At 36.3% G+C, this 24,033-nt stretch overlaps 1 protein-coding gene across 2 annotated transcripts in view; it reads left to right on the top strand.

Moving 5' to 3' along the window:
• The window catches only part of PARG (poly(ADP-ribose) glycohydrolase), a 113,173-nt gene that overhangs the window by 25,713 nt on the left and 63,427 nt on the right, over positions 1 to 24,033 (top strand). The window lies entirely within an intron of this gene.

The raw sequence follows: 24,033 nt of genomic DNA, 5'->3' as shown, positions 1-24,033 counted from the left end.
TCAATTCTATTCCACTGCTCTATATGTCTTTATGCCACTTCCACACAATCTTGACTACTGTAGCTTTGTAATAAGTTTTAAATTGGAAAATATGAGTCCTCCAGCTTTGTTCTTTTTCTAATTTGTTTTGGCAGTTTTGGATCTTTTGTGCTTTCATGTGAATTTTAGGGTCAGCTTATTAATTTCTGAAAAAAGTTAGCTGTGAAGGGTAATTTCTATAATCATTAATAGAATCCATACTAATTCTGCATCTTGAGGCAGGACCAGTCAATTTCAGGGTTACCTTATTGCGCTTTTGAACCATATGATGTTTAAAGGTAGGCATAAAATAATGGAAGCCTTATGGCTATGTCAGAATATCTTTGTATCTAGATGTCTTTCACTCTTAAAGAGATGTAATTTTTGATGCAATGAAAAGTTGACCAAACTGATAAAATCTTTGTCACTTAAGTTATAGTATATAGATGGTCTGTTTGCGTTTTGTAATTTTCGTGCCTTAAACTAGTTACAGTTGTTAATTTGGGTAGGTACATTTGATACCTTGTGATGGCAGTAAAACACGCCATTGGTTAAAATACCCCTGTCACCTTGCTATGAGGTAAAGTAGTCGATTTTTCCTCTCTTCTTAATCACTCTACTCAGACAGGACCTTGTTTCCCTTTTATCTAGTGACCTTGCCCAGAAACATTCCTGTAAGAGTAATATATAGCAAGTTTTGGTGTGTTTAGTGTAGATCATAAATATGAGGTGATTACCAAGGTGCTGATGATAGTTTTACAGTTCTCTAGAGAGAGGAGTCATTGCATTTTTGACCTTCTGATTTTTATTTACTTTGTAAACATACGGGAGGTTGGGGGAGTCCTCACAATTGTACCAAATACTCATTTCTTATTGTTTTCTTTAAGTTTTTGTCTCTCTCTCTCTATTTTTTATAGTTATATCTAGATATAAAAGTATATTTAAAATATTTTATGATATATTATAAAGCTGTGTTACATAGCTTCATCATTTTTAGTCTTAATGGTTGCATGATATTCCATCAAATGATATGTCATTTGCTTAGCCATTCCAGTGTTAGAGATTTAAGGAAGTCTCTTTGTGTAAAGCATGTCTAGAGATTTAAGGGTGTTCGTCCCTATGACTGTCTGTTGTTTGTGCATTGTCAATGTACTTAACAGTAGACCTTGGATATTTAATACAGTTGTGTGTTTTTCTGTCCTTCAAACTTCCAAAGGTATTAATATAGAACTTTACCATGTCACAGCCCACAGGGATAACATTGCCCAGGATTGCAGGAGTTAGTGAGAAGTAAGTATTAGATACATATGTGGTGGGATTGGAGGAGTAAAAACAGATCTTTAGTGCAAGGGAAGCAGTTGTTTGGCTAGGTTTTAAATTATAAGTGAATTCTATTTGCTTTGTATTGTCTGTGTCCACATTTTGGAGTAAGAATGCTTCTTTTAAAAGGGCTCTTAAATGTTGCTTTTAACAGTATTTGGGAATTCTTTACTTAAATGTCACACCCAGCTCTGAGTAACTTGTTTTGCTAAAGAAAAAAATGAAGTTTAAATTTAATATCATATCAATTTTAATATTTTACAGTTAAGTTGATTTTGGGGCTGTTAACATTTATCTCCTTAAAACTTTGCTTTGGCTGGTTCTGTGAGTAATAGGTTTTGTAACCCATACTACTTTAGAACAGGAGGTGTTCATATCAACAGTCATTTAGTGTGGTTCCATGTTACAGTCATTACCTAAATGCTAGTATTGAGAGCAAGAAGTAAGAGACCCAGAATCCTGGTGATCTTTTGAGCATCCTTATTTAGGATAAAAGCAAGGAGTACTGCCTAAGCTTTTTAAAAAATTTTTTCAGAGACCAGCAAAGATCACAGAAATCAACCTGTTATTTTGTAAATCATAGTTAAATATTTAGGTGCTACTGAGTTGAAATGGCCATTATTTAGTGTTTTTTGCATCTTGAATGCTAATATTAGTTTTCCTCCCTGCCAGCTGTTGGAAGTGCTAGGAACAAATAATCTGTGTTTTATGGCCCTCCTGGGTGGTGTTCCACAAAATTAAATTCAAACACTTCTATAATTCGTATTCTAACTAAATCAATATACTTACTGCTGACATTTTTCACAGGAAAGTTTAACAGAATGTCCTATATATTAAGAAAGTTTCTCTATTAATACATTTTAGACATATTTTAAATACTTCCCTCTTACAACAACTGTGGCACTATTTCTTTTCATTCTCAGTGAACTAACTTGTGAAATTTACATAGCACATTATGGCCATAGTGATGGAAGAGGGGTGTGGGGATGGCGTATGTTAAGAGTGGTTACTTCTGTTTCTGTGATCCTGGCTTCTATTTCTGGACTTGGATGCTAGTTAAAAAATGGATGTTTGCCTTATAATTATTCATTAGGCCATCCATATATATTTTGTGTACTTTTTGAACATTTATTTCACAATAAATGTAATTGTCAAAATAAAGAACTTTAAATTCTAAAACTGGTTTGTATAGTGAACTTTTTCAGTAAATGGAATAGTTGTTGAAAGGAAACCTAAGGTTTTTGGTGACTATTTCATCTTCCTTTCCATGTTTAGTTTTATGTCTGGAATAGAAAAGATAGGAATGAGTAGGTCTCTTATTTCCTCACTTATGTTAGTTAGTTTATCCATAAAGGCTTTCATAAATACCAAAATCAGGTATTTTGTTTTTGTTGTTGTTTTATTTTTACATCTGTGATTGCTAAAAGTGGAGAGAGAGATAGGAGTACAGAAATGGGAGATCATTTAAAATAAAAAATGGAAAAATTTAAACTTCAAAGTTCAAAGGTTTTATTGTTGTGGTTAGGCTAGAAATATATTCCTCTTTGGAAGCCACTATTTTTTTTTTTAATAAATACAGCATGAAGTTTATACCTCAAGTCATACGTACACAGTAAATTCTTTATGGCAACTCGGTAATTGTGCATCTCTTGCCTTTGCTGTAGTTATTAAAATATTGAGTATGTATTGTCCTGTCTGCTCGTGTCCTATGACTTGTCAGAGAAAGGTTGTGTAAAGCCTCTTTTCCTGTAAATGAGGATGTGTAAATCTATCAATAATGAACTTGCATTCTTGCTTATGTACTACTTAATTTTAAAAGGTAAATAGGTGTCGTATTGAGTTTTGAAGGATGTGCACTAAGTGGAGCAAACTATTATGCCTAAGTCATCTTTTCCTTCAGAGTTCTTTTTGTGTAGTTTTACATTTAAAAAACAGGTATATCAGAATTCTTTGTCCCAAAAATTGAGACGTGTGCTGTTATAGCCACGTTTAACTAAAATGACATTTTTGAACTCACGTGACCATGAGAAACCTTAAAAATTATCATTATTGACAGAACAACAATAGAAACTCAGGGAAAACAAATATAAGCTTGTATTAAAATGGATTACCGAGAAAGTTATCTCACATATATAAAGTAATGGCTAGATGGAATTGTTTTGACTTATATCTTTATTATGGGATAAAAAGTTAAAATATAATATATTGAAATTATTAGGCAAAAATCATAGTGTAAGTCACCTGTCATTAAGTAGCATAAAATGCAATAGTTGTATGTTTATGCATCACTTGGGTGTCATATGTGCATTCATACGTAAGTGATGTCTTTCAGACTTCCTGGCTTTCTGGTGCGTGCCATAGTATTATGGGCAGCTTATCTAATAATAACTATATCGAATGTACTTAGTACTTTTTTGTATGTTAAAATATTTTTTTAAATTTATTTATTTTGTTTATTTTATTTTTGGCTGCACTAGGTCTTCGTTGCTGTATCTGGGCTTTTCTCTAGTTGAGGCAAGCGGGGGCTACTCTTTGCTGCAGTGCACTGGCTTCTCACTGCAGTAGCTTCTCTTGTTGCAGAGCACGGGCTCTAGGTGTGCAGGTTCTAGGTGCTCTTAACCACAGTGGTTAAGAATCCGCCTGCCAATGTAGGGGACACGGGTTCGGTCCCTGGTCCGGGAAGATCCCACATGCCGCGGAGCAACTAAGCCCATGCGCCACAACTACTGAGCCTGTGCTCTAGAGCAGGCAAGCCACAACTACTGAGCCACGTGCCACAGCTACTGAAGTCCTCGCGCACCACAGAAGAAGAAACCCGCATACCACAGTGAAGAGTAGCTCCTGCTTGCAGCAACTAGAGAAAGCCCATGTGCAGTAACGAAGACCCAACACAGCCAAAAAATATATATACACACACATATATATAAGAAAAAAATTTTAGAACAAAAATATTATAGGATTTTTTTCTTTTTTCTCTCTCCATTCCCTCACCCCTACCCCCACCCCCACCCCACCCCCCATCACCACAATCTCTATAAATGTTTCATGGAACATTAGTGTTTTTTAGACTAGTTTTGGAAAAGCTGAGGTAAGGCAACATGTTGTTAACCACTGTTTCAAATCAGAACAAATGTCATTAACCAATAACCAGTAAAAATTGTGGGCTTTCACAATAGCCTTTTTTTTTTTTAATAGTGCAGAAGTAAGTTTCTGAATGTATATAAACACATTACTCCTTAGCTTCCAGTTCCAAGTGGAATTCTTCATAACGAATCTATTTCTGGACGTTTCTTCAAAACTTAAACGATTTAAAGTATCCTTGTTAGTTTTGTCATAAAGAGCCTGTAGCAAATTCCTAATCAAATGAAAGCAGCCTTGAATGTTTCACAAGACTACAGCTAATGTCTTTATTCCTCTAGCTTTCGAACCTCTGATTTGGAGTTCAGTGGAAATTTAACCTTTTTGGACTTTTTCCCTTAGTGACTCACAGTCTCTAGAATCAATAAGGTCTGCATTGCTTTTACAGCTTGACTTGATTTAATTCATGAGAACTGCAGGAGCCAAAAGAAAGCTAATCAGAGTCAGCAAAATATTAAATTTTAGATTTGTGTGAAATATGTGGACTTCCTCCTTGGTTTGGTTAATGTATCCTTTGGGTTGGAGCATATGTTGAGGGTCTCATTCATGATTTATTTTAAATAGTGCACCTCTCATAGAATTAATTGCTCCAATTGGAACTAGGCACCTTGCTTTATAAACTTGCTGAGGTATAATGGATAATTAGTCTCAGTTGAGCCCTCTATGCACTAGATCATTGATGAAATTAGAGTTGTTATTATGTGTTTGTGAAACACTGTGTTGTATTTATGTGTGTGGAGGACAAGGAGGATGGAAATTATAGACATCCAAAAGTGAAAATTTATTTAGTAGAATTCCTCCTGTATTCTAATGATGAAATTAATCTAGTACATTAATGTCCTGTAACTCCAACCCTACCTACTCTGTTCAAATAGCTATGGAAGCCATTACTTTTAAATGTTGCTGTGTCATTGATTTCATTATCTAGAAATCTACTCTGTTGGAGGGGTGATAATAATTTCATGTTCTAATCTCTCCTGTGATTTATATCTCTATCAACTAGCTCTGAGCTGTTTTCTTTTTTTCGATGCAATTTGACACCATACCTTGATTTATAAATCCTGTTAGATTACTTCTCAGATTATTTACTCATCTTATGCTCCTAGTCATTAAAAATAAATTCTGTATTCCTTTTGGTTAAGCTCCTCGTAACACTTTTATCCACATATAAGATCTCATATTTAACACTAGAAGGATTTTCGTAGTATATATTACCTGAAGATAAAAATAGTAAGAGGAAATAAAAACAATATAAATCTGTTTTTCAAATTTATATACTGTTTCCATGTGTAGCCTGTATAAACAGTGCAGTAAACTCGGTAGGACTGAGCCAATAGCTCTTTCCACATTTTACTTTTGGTACTAATTGTGAAAAATACTCATCCATGATTTATTGCTATGGTAATGACAAGTAATGATTAACTGCACGGGGCAGTCAGATTCTAAGCTGTCAGAGCAATTATTCTTTACAGTGTTAAAGAAGTTTTTAGTAAGCCGAGTGGCATAGTACCTTGTTGCCTCAGTTGCTCTTTGATTACATGAAGAGCACTACAAAAACATTTTCTGCAAGAAGAACCATTTCCAGCATAGTGAAATATGGACTATTTTCAAATGTACTCCCAAGCTATGCTATTGGTCTAATCTGCCTTAGCCCTGGGAAGCCCAGCTTAGATAGAAACAAGGTGTCTTAATCCATTCAGGCTGTTTTAACAGAATAGACTGGGTGGTTGATTTATTTCTCACAGTTCTGGACACTGGCAAGTTCAAGATCAAGGTGTTGGCAGATTCAGTGTCTGGTGAGGACCTGCTTCCTGATTCATAGATGGCTGTCTTCTTGCTGGGTCCTCACAAGGTAGAAGGAGCAAGAAAGCTCTCTGAGGTCTCTTTTATAAGGGCACTAAATCCCATTTAAGATGGCCTCACCTTCATGACCTAATCACCCCAAGGTCCCACCTCCAAATACTACCACATTGGAGGAATAGGTTTCAGCATACGAATTTTGGGGGGACAAAACATTCTATCTATAGAACCAGAGCATCTTCTTCCATTGGGAGTGGAATTTAAAAGTCCTTACTGTCACAGCACACTGGGTTGAGCAGCTGTATAAATAGCCTCTTTCCCCATGGTTGACTTTTGGCTCCTTTTTTAACCCTTTCCTTTTTCTTGGCCGACTGCTTAAGCTGCAGACCATTTTATCTTCACGTCACATGCAAACCCCTATCCATTCCAGGCTTAACCCTGTCTCCTCCTGGACTTACCCCTTCTACAAAGTTCGCCTTGTAGATAATCTCCTCAGTGTTTGATGCGACATCCTACTTGGTTATCTGTGGTAGAGATAGTGGTGGTGCTTATTATTGACATCTTTACTATGTACTAAGTACAGTGTAAGCAGTATATTTTATCTCATTTGATTCTCACAAATACCCCATTATATAGACACTGTATTTTACAAATGAACAACTAAAAATTCAAGGCTTAGAGAGTTTAAGTAGTTTGTTCAAGTGATGAAGCCAGGATTTCAACCCAGGTGCCACTCACTCCAGAGTCTTAGCTCTTAATGACTATAATCGGTTGTGGTAGTTCTCGTCAGTGAGTTATTCTGCTTCCCAGGGGACCTTTGGCAAGGTCTGGAGACATTTTAGATTCTCACAACTGGGGGAGAAGTGCTACTGGCTTCTGGTGGGTAGAGGGCATGGATGCCACTAAACATCCTACAATGAACAGGATGACACTCGCGGTGACAAAGAATTATGCAACCCAAAAGGTCAGTAGTGCCTAGATCAAGTAACCCTGCTCTTCTGCAGTGGTTCTCGAGGTTTGGTCCCTGATCCAGCAGCATCACCTGGGAACTTGTTAGAAATGTAAATTCTCCTGCCCTACCCTGAACCTTGCAAATTAGAAACTCTGGGGGTGAGGCCCAGCCATCTTTGCTTTAACAGTCCCCTAGCTAATTCTGATAGATGTGAAAGTTTGAGAACTGCTCTACTGTACCATCTTTCTCAAACCTCTCCTTGAAGAGTGCCTGTTCCTCAACTTTTTACCTTGGCTAAAGGAGCTTTTCCTATTGGCAGTTTTTCCTTCTCAAGTAGAACTTGCTGGAATGAAGAGGAGGAGTTGTTTTTCTCCTCAGCCCCCACTGCTGATTCCTGTCCATTGTTGAATTGTTTGGCCATGACCTAGATCTGTGAAAACCCAGGCTGATACCTGTAGAGCTGGGCTGAGGTGGGTCTCCTCTTATCTGTGCCCTGTGGTGCATGCCATCAGAGCTAGCCTTTGACTTAGCACCTCGAGAGGAACATACTGTCAGTCAAACATACTGCCAAACATTAGGTCAGCTGGAAATGATTCAGTTAAGGGACAGAATTGTCCTAGAAACCAATTAACTAAATCTAGGGAGGCCTGAAAAGGTCAAAGATTTGAATTATAAGTAGAAAGAAGAGGAGCCTGGGAAAAATCCTCTTAAAAAAAGGTGGCTTTAGTGGCCTATGGCCTTAGATCTGGCATCATTAAAAGCACTGACTTAGGGAGGGTACCTACCAACATCCAACAGCCTTTGTTCGGTTGATAATCATGTTGATGACCTATGAACTAGTCTGACTCAAACCTATATGTGAGACTCTCTACTGTATTAACCTATGATCACAAATTGGATCTGGTTATGCCCTGGGCCAGCTCCTTCTCTAACATCATTAACTCTGCATTTCTTTCCTACCATAGCCTCCTAGTTTTCTACTCACTTATTCCTATAGCACTTTCTGTTTTTAAGGCTACTGCTTCCATCCCTTTTCTTTTGGGCCACTGTTTTCCAGGTTGTGTTGTTCTAATACTTTTAAATAAAGAGTTGAATGGTCAAGTTAGTTTGCTACACGTTATGTCCTCCTACTGGGAATAGTTCTGAGGAGTCTTATAGTGAAGAAATCTGCTTAGTTTTGGTTAACTAAACATTTTCCCCAAACTTATTTATAAACAAAGCCTCCTTCTGTGTAACGGCTTATGATTTCCCTCGTAGGTAATGTCCCATGGAACACACCTTGCAAAACAGTTGTAATCTATTGGCTTTTTCCTGCCTTCCTATCTTTTCCTGCCCAGCCTGGTACCTGCACATTTGACCCTTGAACAACATGGGTTTGAACTGCGTGGGTCCACTGATACGTGTATTTTTTTCAGTAGTAAGTACTACAGTGCTGCGCGATCAACAGTTGGTAGAATCTGAAGGAATTAGCGGTGGGGGCTGAGGAGAATAACAGCTCCTCCTCTTCATTCTAAGAGGTTCTACTTGAGAAGGAAGAACTGCCGAGAGGAAAAACTCCTTCAGGCAAGGTAAAAAGTTGAGGGACAGGTACTATTCCAGAACCATGGATATGGGGGAAACGTGGATACACAGGGCCAAGTATAAATTATATGCAGGTTTTCGGCTGTGCAGAGGGTCGGTGCCTCTAACTCCTGTGTTGTTCAAGGGTCAACTGTAGTCTGCCTTTAAAATCTAGTTACTCCTTGGCACTTAACATAGTGCCAAGAGCTTTAAATACCACTTAATGCTGGGCACACTCAAATCTTTATCTTAAGCTCCTTCTCTCTGTCAGCTTCTTATATTAAGACATAATAAATTTACTTCCTAAACACTTCTTGAGGCTCACCTCTATTTCTGTTATACTTGTCTAATCCATGCTGTCATCATGACTCAGATGGTATATTGCAGCAGTCATCCAGCTGACCCCCATGTTCAGTGGTGCTCCCTTCAAATCCATCCTTCATGCTCCTCACCCACAGTGAGCTATCTGAAGCATATATCTTCAAACCCTATGTGGCACCTCATCTATTTTCAGTTCTGTTGGATGATGTTTATGGTATTCCCTGGCCTTGCCTCTACCCATTTCTCCAGCATCACTTGATACTGAGCTTCTCCATAACTGATATTCTAATGACTGAATTCCTAAAGGTTCTCTGGCATGCTGTTGGCTTGTTCTTAATCCATCCTTCCAGACTTAGCTCAGTCTTTATCTCCTCTGGGAACTCTTTTCTGTCCTCGCAGCCTCTACTAAAGACTCCACTCTGTGCTCACAGTAGTACCTGTGCCTGCCTCCATGCGCTTGCCACATAATGCATGATCTTTCTATAAAATGTCTGCATCCTTCATGAGGCTGAACCTCTCCAGGGCATCTTAGTGTTTTCTAGCTTATGGCTGGTGCTCAGTAAGTGTTTCTTGAACTAACTTCAGTATACTTAAGGAGAGTAGATCAGCACACAGAAATGTGGGTCTTAAGCCACAGCCTCTTACTGAAAGATTTAGGAATTATTTGTGTAAAGTGACAGTTGACCATTTGAGATTGGCAGTTGGTAGAGAGAAAAGATGAGGCATGTACACATAACCCTTATGTCTGTTTATATGGCATTTTTACCCTAAAAAGTAGTACGTTTCTGGAGGACAGAGACCTCGCTTTGCGTTGTTTACCTTTATTTATTTAAACACAGTGCGCATATTGAGCACTGTGTTTATTCCTCACAGTGCTCAATATGACATCCTGGGCAAAGTGGACACTCAATATATGCTTGAACTAAATGTCAACATACTACTAACAATATGCCTAACTTGAGTTAAGTATAAAGTAGAGGCTGGATCAATTGGGCTGTTCTCTTTCTTGGATTTCTGAGCTTAGCTAATTCACAGTTCAGGGGCTTGTTTACCTGTTTATTCTCTCTATGTGAGAAAAGAATGAATGCCCCAGATGATAAATTGAACCTGAGCTCGTAATCCGTTTTATTTGATGTAGCTAACTGGTGTACCAGTCGTCACATGTCTTAAAGCCAAAAATTATTTCAAAAGGGATATTTTACCATTTCAAACTCATCTGTATTTTCAAATGAATTGCAGTTACCAAAAAGTAATCCAATGCAATGGAATAAAATTAGGTGCATTTAAGAATCCCCAGACAAAATGGTGCAGGTCCAATTATATGTATTTGCACCATCCAGCTGTACATGTGTCTGGGAACCTTTGGCTCTTCCTTGAATTGCTCTGGTGACTATTTCTATTTCATTGGAGTGGAGTAAAGAGTAGGACTAGATTTGTGTTGTCCAAACAATAAGCCAATAGCGATATGTGGCTATTTACATGGAAATTAATTAAAATGAAATAAAATTTGAAATGCAGCTGCTCAGTCACACAGGCCACATTTCACATGCTCAGTCAACACATGTGGCTGGTGGCTACCGTCTTGGACAGTGTAGAAAGTTCTCTTCTGCCCTGGATGAGATCATCTCTAAGGTTTCTTCTGCATCAGACATCTTGCTAGTCCTGCTACCTAGGAGCTGGTACTGGTCAGATCTCCTCACAGGGAACTTCAGAGATTTCCCAACATTCTTTGATCACATTTTGAATTTTTTCTAGATTGGATGTTACCTGTAATAATAGAGTTGCTGAGTAGAACTTGGTCAATTTCTTAAAAAGATATTTTCATTGTAATGGTATTTGTGGGGTTTTCCCCCCTTCCCCAAAGTCTGCCACCAGGGGGTGCCCTCAAACCTTTTGGGAAATATGTTTGTTTCAGCCTTATTAATAAGAGTGAAGTTTGGACTATAATATTGACTATTCATACTGGATAATTTAAGAATTAAATTAAGAATTAAGTGTTATAATATGTAGGTATGCACATTACTTGATTCGCATGGCAAATTACTTTCCTAGTGGTGTGAGTGTGAGAAGCTGTCATTGAACTACCTTAAAAATTAGGTAAAAGTAAAAATAAGTAATTTTAAAGTATTTCTTATAGTTCAAAAATATTTTTATTAAATTTAAAACTGTTAACTATAGTAAAAGAATGAAGTTATTGTTCACTTATATTTCTCAGACAAATTAAGTCCATTTTGCTTCCAGGATGAGAAAACTTCCATTAACCATTAGCTATTTCTCTGAAATCTTGTCATGCTGAGTTTGATTGCCTGTCTATAAAAGATGGATAATAGTGTGACTATATGGTATTGAAAATATCTGTTGGCTTGTGTGTAATAGCATTGTGGTTTGGTGCTGTTTGCTAGAGTGATTGATGGTTATGGCCATGTAGGCATACAGTAATAGGAGTGAGAGATGAGAAAGACCCATCAGAGCATCTTGTGCTAGTCTGAGATCATTCCCTAAAGAATAATCATTTACCATGACGGTATTGAGAAGTAAATTCTTCTAGGAGACAGAGGATAATAAGGGTGTGTTATTATGTTTTATCCTTCTAAGGCAAAAATAATTTGTGCATTTTATTATTAGCATGAAAAAAGATAATGATTACTGTTTAGAGAAGAGCTTCCTTCATGTGTCATAAACCTACACAATTTTGTTCTTCATGTTTAATCTAATGAAATTTGTATAGGAAATAGTGTGACTGGTTTTGATTAGAGGCATATTTTGTTTCAAGAACTGGATGATGGTATTCTTCCTAAAGTGATTGTGTTCCCAAATTAGTTGTCACTTATTTGGGTTTTGGAGTATATGATGGTGAAATTTCCACACCCATCTACAAAAGTCTGTGAATTTTAAGCCACTAATGGCTTGTTTCCTGAAGTGAGAAACTAGTTCATAGTTCTGTCCTGAGAAACAGAACAAGGATTGGGAGAGTGGAAGTGGAGTTGAGGTAACCTGCCACAGGGCTCTTTCTCACTTCATCGTTACTTCCTCTTCCCTTTACTAGCTAATAAGAGTTTGGCTCTGGGATTGGAGGTTAAGAATCTCTTTGATTCTAGAGACACTGCTTTGGGAAAGATCCCAATGTTCTCCTTACTTGCTGCAAGTAATAAATCCTTCATTCCCCTGGGTGGGGGAAGAAAAGAATAAAAGGAGATTCTAATGCTTGGCACTCTTTTACTCCTGCTGGCACCCATTGATGGGGAGAAAAAGGAAGTGTATAGCAACCTGGTTTATCCCATATTAAACAGCTGTTAATTTAATGACAAATACAGATTATTTCTAGTGTAAGTTACAGGGCACATACTTCAAAGGATCTTTTATATTATCCTTAAAACAGATCATTTCAAGTGCTTCTAGTGAGTTGTGATCTTCATCAGTGCTTCTCAGGTTTGAGTCATAGCATTTGAAAATTACTTAGGAAGCTCTTAATAGCTGTTTGAGGAGAAAACCAAACCAAGGGACAATAGAGAGACAGGGTGGCTTCTCAGCACATCACCTTGCCTCGCCACCATATTCATTTTGTACCTCTTTTGTTGCCATAATATAAAATTTTTGGAAGTCTTATTTAAGTCCAGAAATTAGTTCACTAATTTGTGAAATGTGCCTTCTTAAATATGAAAATATTAGACTGGCTATTTCCTGAAAACCAATTGGACTTTATTAAAATTTGGAGAACATTTTTATTAAAGCAATAATTGTAATGGGTGATACACATGAGAGATCACCCTGTGGTTGGCTTGTCAGACTTGCATGAGCTTTCAGAAATTAAGGGGAATGAGTGAGTTTGTTTTCTTGTAAGCTGTCACATTCTTCTCTTCAAAGTGTCAGCCTGAATTGTGCACAAGTAAATGTTAGAAACATTCACCTTCTCCAGTTGATTTTTTTATCCTTACATAACTTAGTGCTATAATTATTTTTTTCCTCTAATGTTTAATTTTTGTAGTCTAAAAACATGCCTGAAGAAGAGGTGGATCTGAAAGATCTTAATAATTCTGACTTATGTTCTTTCTTTTTAATCTTTGTAATATGAACCTGTCTCTCGAACTTGGGAAGCTCTGGAGGTAGTTCCAGTAAGTTTTTTAGGTGTTTTATAGAAAACTCAGTTCATATGCAGTTTAATTTACTAAAAAAAAAATAAAAAATAAAAAAAATAAAAAACCTCTCGAGGGAGATTCTGATAGGCAGTAGAGAGAAGGAAGAGGGAGAGCTTGGTAAAATTACCTAGCTGTGGTAGAAAGTGTCAGTTAATTTAACATATTTTTATTGAGAACATTACATAAGAGTATGTTCTAGCATAGTGAATCAATGTCAATCTTGTATGCAAGGAACTTCTAGTAAACTCTAGAATGCATGTCCATAAATAACTACAACATAAAGCAGGAAGTCTTAAGTGTCTTGTGAAAAAACAGACAATTAAATTATAAGAGGAAGAGTTACCTTCTAGTTGGTGCGTCCATTTAGATAGACTTTGAAGCAGTGTATTGTTTGAGTAAGACATTAAAAGGTTAGGTAAGTTTTAGAGTAGGAAAGATATTCCAGGCGTAGCACAGATTGTATTTGTGGAAGCACAGGTAGGAGCTAGAGAAGAGTAAATTGCTGAAATGTCTAGTATGTAAAATGCACAGAAGGTAGTTTGAGAGACAGAGAGAGCCCTAAGTAAGACTAGATAAGCATCTAGGGCCAGATAGCTTGATTATTAATTGAAGGATTTGTACTGTACTGAAAAGGCAAGGAAAAGCCATTGAAAGCTTTCAAGTGGAACAGGGACACACCAGGGTGTACTTGGGCTAAAACTGAAGGTGGGCTAGCGGCAGGGCAACAGTTAGATTACTGTAGTAATCTTGGTGAGACTGGATGAGGGGCTGAGTCAGCGTAGTTTAGTAGTGATTAAGAGGAGGTAATGAATATGTGACGCCGCTGGATCAGTCAGTAGGACTGGCAGTTAATTGATATGGGGGGTCTTGAAAGAAAGAGGAGGCTCCAGAAAGGGCATAAGTTACTGGCCCAGTAGATAATAATACTTTGCATTTATATATGGGGCTTTAGAATTCATAAAACACGGTTATAGCTGAGCATTCATAACTCTGTAAGGTAAACAGAGTTCGAATTATCCTTATCATTCCATTCCAGTTTCTTGGCCAAGTGCTCCATTCTCTAAAATACCCTTCCTTGTGAACCTGGGAAGAAAAGTCCTGGCCTCTAGTCCCGATGTATGCCATTAAGTTTGAATGTGGGAAATTGGCTTTACATTCTTTGAGCTTCAGTTTCTCCAGATGTCGTTCTGCTTTCTGTTTTGCAGGGATGCTTGCAGGATAAAATGTAATTTTAAAATTTTCATCAACTCTATTCAGCAAATAATAACGAGTACTAAATATTATGCTTGGTACTGGAATACAAGATGTATGAAATACAATCCTTGCTTTTGCAGTGTCACAGATTAGAGAAGGAGAGGAGAAGAACATGTAAATAAATAATTATAATAAACCATAATAAGTGCTGTACTACAGGTATGTGCATGTGACTATAGAGTCACATGAGGAAGAAGGAATTAGGAAAGTCAAGGGAGGCTTCTTCACAAGGAGATGTGAACTTAGTCTTGACACATAATTAGTGGTTTAACTGTAGTAAAAGGTTAAACAAGGCAGAGGGTACAATATGCATCATCACCATAATAGTAGCCACTATTTGTTGAAAGCTTCTGAAAGCCAAGGAATTCCAAGGATTGCCCATAGGCACCAGAAGCTTGGGAGAGGCAAGGAAGGATTCTTTCTGAGAGCCTTCAGAGGGAACATGACCCTGTTAGCACCTTGATTTCAGAATTCTGGCCTCCAGAACTGTGAGAGAATGAATCTTTGTTTTTCTAAGCCACCCAGTTTGTGATAGTTACAGCAGCCCAAGGAAACTAATATAGTGTGGTCCTGGCATAAGAATCAAATTGATACTGGAAAACCCATAAAACCCAGAAATAGACCCATACTTATACAATCATTTGATTTTCAACAAAGGTGCCAAAGCAATCGATGGGGGAAAGAAACATCTTTCAACAAATGGTGCTGGGAAAATTGGGTTTCTTTATGGGGGAAAAAAATGAACTTCAACTCTTTGTATACAGCATACATAGAAAATAACTAAATGCAAAAACTAAAACCATAAAGATTCTAGAAGAAAGCATCTTTGTGACTTAGGGATAGACAAAGATTTCTTAGGACACAGAAAGCATTAAGCATAAAAGAAAAAAATTAAATACTTATCAAAAGACATTAAGAAAATGAATAGACAAGCTAAAGGCAAGGAGAAAATATTTGCAAAGCATATATATTTATCTGACAAAGGATTTATGTTTAGAATATATAAAGAACTCAATTTAAAAATAAGGCAAACCGGGCTTCCCTGGTGGCACAGTGGTTGAGAGTCCTGACGATGCAGGGGGCGCGGGTTCGTGCCCCGGCCCGGGAGGATCCCACGTGCCGCGGAGCGCCTGGGCCCGTGAGCCATGGCCACTGGGCCTGAGCGTCCGGAGCCTGTGCTCTGCAATGGGAGAGGCCACAACAGTGAGAGGCCCGTGTACCAAAAAAAAAAAAAAAGGACAAACCACCCCATTAAAAAAATTAAAAGAGTTTAAAGGACCGGTCACAAAGAAAGATATACAAATGACCAATTAGCACATTAAAATATGCTCAGTGTCATTTGTCATTGGGGAAATGCCAGTTAAAACTAGAATGAAGTATTAGTGCACAGGCACTAGAAGGGCTAAAACGAAAATGAATAGATGTAGCTAGAGATGTGGAGCAACTGGAACTCTCATACTTTGTTGTTGGGTTTGTAAAATGGTACTACCACGTTGGAAAAAGGTCTCGCAGTTCTTTAGAAAACTAAACATATACCTGCTCTATGACCTATGCATTTCATTTCCTTTCTAAACCTACCCAAGAGAAATTAATATACGTATACACAAAAAATCCTGTGTTTATAGAAGAATGTCTATAGCAGCTTTACTTATAATAGCCAAATCCTGGAAATAGTGCAGTTGTCTATGAACAAGAGAATGAATAAACAAATTGTGGTATAATTATACAATAGAATAAAATAATAGAAGGGAACAAAATCACTGATACACACAACATAGATGCATCTCAAAAGCACAGTGCTGAGGGGAAAAAAAAGCCTTACATAATATAGTACATGTCACATGTTTCCAATATATGAAGTTTTACAAGAGACAAAACTAATCTATGGTAGAAGAAAATTTAGAACAGTGGTAGTCTCTCAGATGTGGGAAAGTTGCCTGGGAAGGGGCATGAGGGAACCTTCTAGGGTGATAGTATAATAATATCCTGTGTCTTGATAGGGATTTAGTTTATGTAGGTGTATGCATTTGTAAAATGTCATTGAATGGTACACTTAGGGTTAGTTCATTTCATTGAATGTAAATTTTACCTCAAAATGAAAAAACTTCTAAACAAATGTCAAATTATATTTATATGGAGGCTGAAGTGGTCAGGGTGAAATGTACTGATGCCCCCAACTTACTTCAAAATGCATTTAAAAAATGGATTGATGGATGGATAGATATGCGACAAAAATAAATAGAGTAAAATGTTAACTGTAGAAAATGAGTTTATGGGTGTTCAGTGTATAGTTATTTTAGCTTTGCTGTATTTTTGAAATTTTTCATAATGCTGGGAAAGTTAATTGCCATCAATAAGGAATGGTTAAAATTGTATATCCATACTGTGGAAAATACTGTATAGCATTTATTCTATTACGGGGAAAGACTTCTAAGGCTTTCTCTTAAGGCAAAAAACAAGTTGCAAAAAATATAGTATACCATTTAGTTTAAAAATTAATGTAACAGAAAGCTAAATTTCTGTATGCACATATGTAGAAATGCTTAGAAGTAGTTTGGGAAGGAGACAAGCATCTGTTTGTCTGAGAAGTAGTTTGGAATTGGGGATTTGTGGTTAAGAAGAGCTTTGACTTCATCTGAATGGTTTGACATTTTTAAGGCAAGAATGTATCCACGTATTACTTAAAAATTAATAGAAAAGAAGGATTAAGGCTCATCACAGAGGAGTTTGTATACACGGGGATAAAAAGTTCAACATCATTAGTAATTAAATAAACATAAATTAAAATAATAGTGGTGTCAATTTAGTCTATCAGATTGTGAATAAAACAAGAATACGAGAATTCACAGTATTAGTAAGGTATGGAGTTGAGTACTTTCATATACAGCACCAGAATATAAATTGATAGAACCTTTCTGGAAGGTGATTAGACAGCATATATTAAAAACCTTTAAAAAAAAAAAAGCCTATGCTTTTTGATATAGCATTTTCACTTATAGAGATATCCAAATAGTTGCAGAAAGATGTATGTACAAGGATATTCATTGCAATGGTAATTTCAAGAGTGGAAAATTGGCAACAACCTGTAAATCTATCATAACAGAATTAGATAGGGAAATAAGGTATGGTGTGTCCAAATTGTTAATAATACTCAGCTACTGAAAATGGTGATATAGGATTATATTTATTTACACGGGAAAATGTCCACTATGTAAATGAAAACAAAATACAGACTGGAAGGATATATGCCAAAATGTTAGCAGTATATATATTGATAGTGGGTTTGTGGGTGGTATTTATTTTCTTTTTGTTTATGTTAATTTGCTACAGTGAAAATACATGACTTTTTAAAAAAACATTTTGTTGCTAGTGATGTTTATGAAGACTACACAGCAAAGTGGAAAATTCTTTTGTCTAATGAAAAAATTATACAGAATTGTTAGAGTAACGTGATTTTAAGTAATTTTTTTCTGTGTGAGAAGGAAAACAAATACCTAAGTGTAACAAACACTTAAATGGTTATATTAACTTTAGGATCATAGGACTATGAGGTTTTTCACCATGTCTGTTTAGATATTGGGATGATACATGTTTTATGTTAAAAAATTATTTCATAAAATTTATTGTTCTAGACCTTTTGTATAAACTTTTTTGAAATTTTTTATTAAAAAAGAGTATTAGTAACTTTAAAAATTTTTACTAGGATCTACCTAGGTTTACATCAATAGATAACATGGAGTGACTTGAGGTGTTTATTATATTTGTTGATTTGTGACTGATTAAAAAGCTGTTTCCTATGAACTCTTTGAAGAAGTAGAGCTATGGAAATATTCTCCTTCACTAAAATATCACTAGTTTTCTGATTTTACCGGCTACAGATTTCACTTCACCATTCAAAGTTCAGTAGTATTATTTATTTAGTACTGTCTGTGTGCCAGGCACTGTACTTAGTCACGCATGAATATGCCTTTAGTATTAGAGCACAGTTCACAGATTTAGTTTTACTTGATCAAGCATTCTAAGAAAGAAGAAATAAGTACAAATCTCTTTTCTATATGTAAGCTTCTAGATATTTAAATCATTCATCATGTTTTGACATTTGACAAATTAAGTTGCTCTATTTTAGTAGTTTGTTAATGCTTCCATCTGCTAAGGAAGAATGATAACTTCTCCATGACCACTGTGATGAAATTGCAATAATTACTGTCCTTCAAGGTGAAGGCTGATATATTGAGGGGATCACAGAAAGAGCATAGGACTTTCTGCTTTGAGATTCATGAGGTCAGTGATCATGTCTGTTATTGTTTACAGTTCTGTTGTCAGTCCTGGCACAGTGTCTGGCATATAATAGATACTTAAATTTACTGGTTAGTTGAATGGATGAACAACTCTATAGTCTAAAGAGAGGAAATGGGTAAAATAGCATTATAATTTTGAAAATCTTTGTATCAGTTCTGAGTGAAACACATACATAATCAACTTTTGGGATGAGAATAAAAGGATGGTATGTACACACATGCACACACACAAAGACTTGCCATATATAATTATGCAGACCCTCCAATAGAGGGCAGGGAGAATTTAATCATCATATAAATGCTTAATTTCCTTATAATCATCATCATCGTTATAAATAATATAATATATGATATATTATAAATAAATATTTATTATTTAAGGCTCTTCTTCCCTTGAAGTTAAGCAGTGATTTACATTTTAAAAACTTTTTAATACTAATGTCTTGGTTTGCATTGTATAGATTAATAAATTGTGCAGATTAATAAATAGTAAATAATAATTTGTAAAAGGTAAGATTTGCTTAAAGATGCTAATAATATATGAGAGGGCATAAGATTATACTAGTTTTTTAAATTATGCATTCCATCTCAAATGGTAGTTGGGTTGGTTATGTTCTCAAATGACATTTTTTATCTTCCCTTTTGTGTTTTCAAAGCAACATTAGACATAGGTCAAGTGTTGACAGAAGTCCAGTGCAATAATGCTTCATCAGATAAATAAGTGATATTTTAAAGCTTGTGATGGTCAGCAAAGCATGGCAGCAGCTACTCGTATGTCAGTTTTAAAAGACAAGGACAGGTACCCAAAGGAGAAGAAGCTGTCAGCCTATTTAGACACTTAAGGTTAAATGTCTTTAGGTTAAAAATGTTTGGAAAGACACTTCTCCTTATCCCTCTACTAAATACAGCTGAAAACCCAGGACACTATAAAAGAATAAGAAGACTCTGAAAGGTGGAGAAAAGACTGACCAGCTAGGGTCTGTGGGGCTGTTGGAAAAATATGGCACCTGGGTGGTATCAGCAGAGGCCTGGTGGGGAGCCTGAACTTTCACCCTCTGCACCCACCCCCCCACCCCCCAACCCAAAGGTATCAAGATGCCTTTCCCCCTCCCTGCCCTGGGAGTCAACAAGGGCAGTAGAATTTTCACTCCTGACTGGTAGTAATGAGGTGGCTCTCCCTTCCTGTGTTCCAGAAGACCTGCTAAAACAAGATTTAAATAAGATCCAAAGTCTCATAACATAAAATCCAGGTTTCAATAAAAAATCGCTCCACGAAGAACCAGGAAAATCTCAACTGAAATGTGAAGACAGTCAACAGATACCAACCCTGAGATAACACAGATGTTAGAATTATCTAACAAGGGCTTTAAAGCAGCCATCATAAAAAGGCTTCAATAAGCAATTACAGCTCCTTGAAACAAATGAAAAATAGACAGTCCCAGCAAAGAAATAGAAGCTATAAAGAAGAACCAAATGGAAATTTTAGAAATGAAAAATACAATACCTGATTTTTTTTTTTTAATGCAATGCATGGGCTCAATGGGGAGTGGGGGTGACAGAGGAAAGAATTGGAAAACTTGAAAAAGAACAAAGGAATCCATCTGAACAACAGAAAGAAATAGACTTTTATGTCATTTTTTTTCTGAGGTGACTCAGAAAAGTTAGAATGGTTTAATAATTTTGGTCTAAAAGTGACTATATATTTCCTTTCAGATTTTCTCATAATGTAGAAAATAATAATAGCATAATGGTCTAGTATATATAATTTTGGGGTTTATATTGGCTTGAAAATCTGAATTAAATTCCTAAATTTCCTATACTGGTTGTACTACTGGTCAAACAAGCAAACATTACATTCAAGAAACATTAAAATTTATTTAAAAAAGTGTAGGGACCTATGGAACTATTTAAAAATATTTAACAGTCATGCCTTTTTAGTACTGGAGGGAGAGGAGAAAAGGGGCAGGGATGAAAAAATACTCAACAACAAAAAATAGTGGCTGAAAACTAGAAATAATAGCTGAAAATTTCCCAGATTTGACAGAAAACATCAAGAAGCTGAGCAAACCTCTTACAGGATAAACCCAAAGAAATCCATGCCAAGACATATCATAGTCAAACTTCCTCAAACTAAAGGCAAAGAAAAAAATTTTGAAAGCATCCAGAAAGAAATAACACATTGCCTATAGGGGAAAAACAGTTTGAACGTTGTTGGATTTCTCATCAGAAAATATGAAAGCCAGAAAGAAGTGACATAATATTTTTGAAGGAGTAAGAGAAAAGAACTTTCAACAGAGAAGTGTATATCCATTGAAAATATCCTTCAGGACTGTAGGAGAAACGGTGACATTCTCAGATGAAGGAAAGGAAGAGAATTTGTCATTAATAGATCTATCCTAAAAGAATGTCTGAAGGAATTTCTTGAAACAGAAAGGAAATGATAAAAATGGAATCTTGGAACACCAGGACAGAAGAAAGAACAGTAGAAAGAGTAAAAATATAGTAGACTTTTCTTCTTGAGTATTCTAAATAGTGTTTGACATTTTCTGTTTCACTATTTTCAAACATTATAACACTATCAAATGTTCTCAATGTATGTGGAGAAATATTAAAGAAAATTATAATGGGGGTGGGTAAAGAGCCTTAAAGGTAAAGTTTCTATACTTTACTGCAACATGTGAAATGTTGACACCAGGAAACAGTGATAAGTTATATATAACGAATGCCTAGAGCAGCCAATTTAAAAAAAATCTGTTCAAAGAGATGTGTTCAAATATACTTTAGATAAATAAAAATGGAATTCTAAAATATGTTCAAGTAACCCATAGGAATGAAGGAAAAGAAAACAGGTAAAAGAAAGAGAAAATTAAAATGTTCTAATTTATCAGTGATTAAATGTAAATGTCAAAGTTCACCAATTAAAAGATGATTTACAGGGGCTTCCCTGGTGGCGCAGTGGTTGGGAGTCCGCCTGCCAATGCAGGAGACGCAGGTTCGTGCCCCGGACCGGGAAGATCCCACATGCCGCGGAGCAGCTGGGCCCGTGGCCATGGCCGCTGAGCCTGCGCGTCCGGAGCCTGTGCTCTGCAATGGGAGAGGCCACAACAGTGAGAGGCTCACATACCGCAAAAAAAAAAAAAAAAAAAAAAAAGACGATTTACAGAGTAGATTAAAAAAACCTGACACATTATATGCTGCTTGCAAGAAATTATTTCAGACATAACAGTATAGGCAGGTTGAAAGTAAAAGGCAGCCTTGTTTGTAATAGCCAAAAACTTGAAACAACCAAAATGCCCCTCAGTAGGTAAATGGTTAAACAAACTGTGGTATATTCATACTATGGAATACTACTCAGCAGTAGGAATTAACTGTTGATACATGCATGAACTTGAATAGATCTCAAGGATGTTACACTGGGTGAAAAAAAGTCTATCTTAAAAGGACACACACCATATGATTCCATTTGTATAACACAACAGAATTACAGAGATGGAAAGCAGATTGGTGCTTTCTAGGGCTTAGGGATGGTTGGAAGGAGGGTGTGACTATAAATTAGTAGCACAAAGGAGACTTTTGTTATAGTGGAACACTTCTGCATCTTGATTTTGGTTACACAAATGTACACGTGATAAAATAGCATAGAACAATACACACATACTGTACCAATATTAATTACCTGGTTTTGATATTGTGTTACAGTTAATCTGAAATGTAACCTTTAAGGGAAACTTGGTGAGGGGTAAACCGGACCTCCATATATTATTTTTGCAGCTTTCTGTGAATCTATAATTACTTCAAAATAAAATGTTTTAAAAAACAAAAAGATAAATTATGAATAAGAAGAATTTGAATATCTTAATACATTAATATGTTTTATGCATTTTCAGGTACAGGAAAGCAAGTATCTTTAATATATACAATAAAATTCTAAAATAGAACGCCTTCTATGTATGATTTTTTTTGATTTAGTTTTTCTTTTTATTAGCATTAAAGAGGCTTATAATGAAGAGGCTTTGAACCTTTTAGCCTTTATTTTTTTAGTGTGTTAACTTCCCATTATAGAAGATTAGGATTTAGCTGTTGTTTACTTAACCCTGTCACCATTAACAGCCTTATTTATGTTTCCCCACTTTTCCACTATAGATATCATATTCATTTCAATTAGATCAGTATTCTGGTTTTTTAGTAGGATGGTAAAAACACTGTTCATATCTGAGATCTGATTCCTTTTCTACTCTTGTACAACTTTTTGTTTTCCCCAGAATTAATAATTGTATTCTTGTTTTTTATATACCTATGATTAATTGGATCCTACACTCTCTGAATTGCAAATATCTTTCTGTTCATTCTGAATATCAATTTTCCCATTTTCCTAATTTAAAGAGGGAGGTGGGCATAGGTTTGGATTTTAGAGCTTTGGTATAAAGAAAATTCTTAGTGTTAGAACTTTTTTTTTTTTTTTTTTTTGCGGTACGCGGACCTTTCACTGTTGTGGCCTCTCCCATTGCGGAGCACAGGCTCCGAATGCGCAGGCTCCGCGGCCATGGCTCACGGCCCTAGCCGCTCCGCGGCATGTGGGATCTTCCCCGGACCGGGGCACGAACCCGTGTCCCCTGCATCGGCAGGCAGACTCTCAACCACTGCGCCACCAGGGAAGCCCTGTTAGAATTTTCTTGTAAAACCAGAGTGAATGTAAATTATCTTTGCTACTTTTTCTATTTATACACATACTGTGTCCAGCTGTAGACAGACAAATGAATATTCCTTTATTTCAGCTTAGCTCCTGATAGCAAAGGGAATCTATAGATATTTGTAAAGAGTCTGTATCCTCATCAATCCCAAACATTTGTTACATAGAGAAGTGGGGAGAGCTGTGGAATATAGGCCAGAATACTTGGGTTCTAGTTCTGATTTAGTTGCTAATTGACATTTTCAGTCTAGGATAATCAGGTGACCTCCTTGGCTTCAGTTTTCTTTTCTCTTTAATAATGACAGGATCAGACTGGATTATAACTGAGACCTCATCTATCTAGTTCAGATGTGATTTCAGATAGATACGTGATTTACTTTAATCCTGACTGTATATATAGAATCCCTAGATTAAGAGTGTTTTCATTTTCAGTATTTTAAAAGAAATACTCTGATGTTTAGAGAGAAGTTGGATTAAATGGCCTAAAGTAATTTCTAAAGCATTGAAGAGATGGGAAATTACAAAAGACAGAAATAGGCCATGAAT

Source organism: Grampus griseus (assembly GCF_964374135.1).
Source record: "Grampus griseus genome assembly, chromosome: 16".
Lineage (NCBI taxonomy): Eukaryota > Metazoa > Chordata > Mammalia > Artiodactyla > Delphinidae > Grampus > Grampus griseus.
Note: the sequence above shows the minus strand (reverse complement) of the source record. Positions and strands in the feature narration are given on the sequence as shown.